This window comes from Apium graveolens, chromosome 7, assembly GCF_009905375.1.
Source record: "Apium graveolens cultivar Ventura chromosome 7, ASM990537v1, whole genome shotgun sequence".
In the NCBI taxonomy this organism is placed as follows: domain Eukaryota; kingdom Viridiplantae; phylum Streptophyta; class Magnoliopsida; order Apiales; family Apiaceae; genus Apium; species Apium graveolens.
In genome coordinates this window covers 122,084,257-122,084,873 of record NC_133653.1, presented here as the reverse complement: position 1 = coordinate 122,084,873, position 617 = coordinate 122,084,257, and the positions used below count along the sequence as shown (strand labels likewise).

The 617-nt window shown below is 45.7% G+C and overlaps 1 non-coding gene across 1 annotated transcript; it reads right to left on the bottom strand.

Annotated features, from left to right (window-relative positions):
- LOC141675316 (small nucleolar RNA R71) lies at window positions 1–107 on the bottom strand. Its single transcript, XR_012555974.1, has one exon. It is a non-coding gene; the product is annotated as a small nucleolar RNA R71 (small nucleolar RNA).
- Window positions 108–617: the final 510 nt, after the last annotated feature.

Sequence of the window (617 nt, the reverse complement as noted above, 5' to 3'; positions counted from 1 at the left end):
GCAATCAGGAATGCTCTTACCCAGTTCACGCAACAAACTGGAGAATCTCTGTGTGAGGCTTAGGATCGATATAAGGAGATGCTAAGGAAGTGCCCACACTATGGCATGCCTAATTGGATGATTATTAACTGCTTCTATAATGGATTGGGTCCTGCTTCTAGGCCAATACTTGATGTAGCATCACGAGGAGCCTTGTGGGCTAAGAGCTACGATGAAGCCTATGAACTTATTGAACTGATGGCTTCTAATGAGTACCAGAAACCTTCCCAGAGACTGACTCAGGAGAAAGTAGCAGGAATTCTGGAGTTGGACACAGCAACCGCTATCGCTGCCCAACTTAAGGCTTTGAAAATGAAGGTGGACACTTTGGCTAATTATAGAGTTAATCAAATCACTATTATCTGTGAGCTTTGTGCTGGTGCCCATGAGACTGATCAGTGTGCAATTTCTAGTGAATCAGCTCAGTTCGTGAGCAACTTCCAGCGATCGCAGCAACCTGTGCCAGCCACCTATCATTCTAACAACCGCAATCATCCTAATTTCAGTTGGAGCAACGCTCAGAATGCGCTTCAACAGCCTTATCAGCAGTATCCAGCTAAGCAGTACAACCCCCTGGT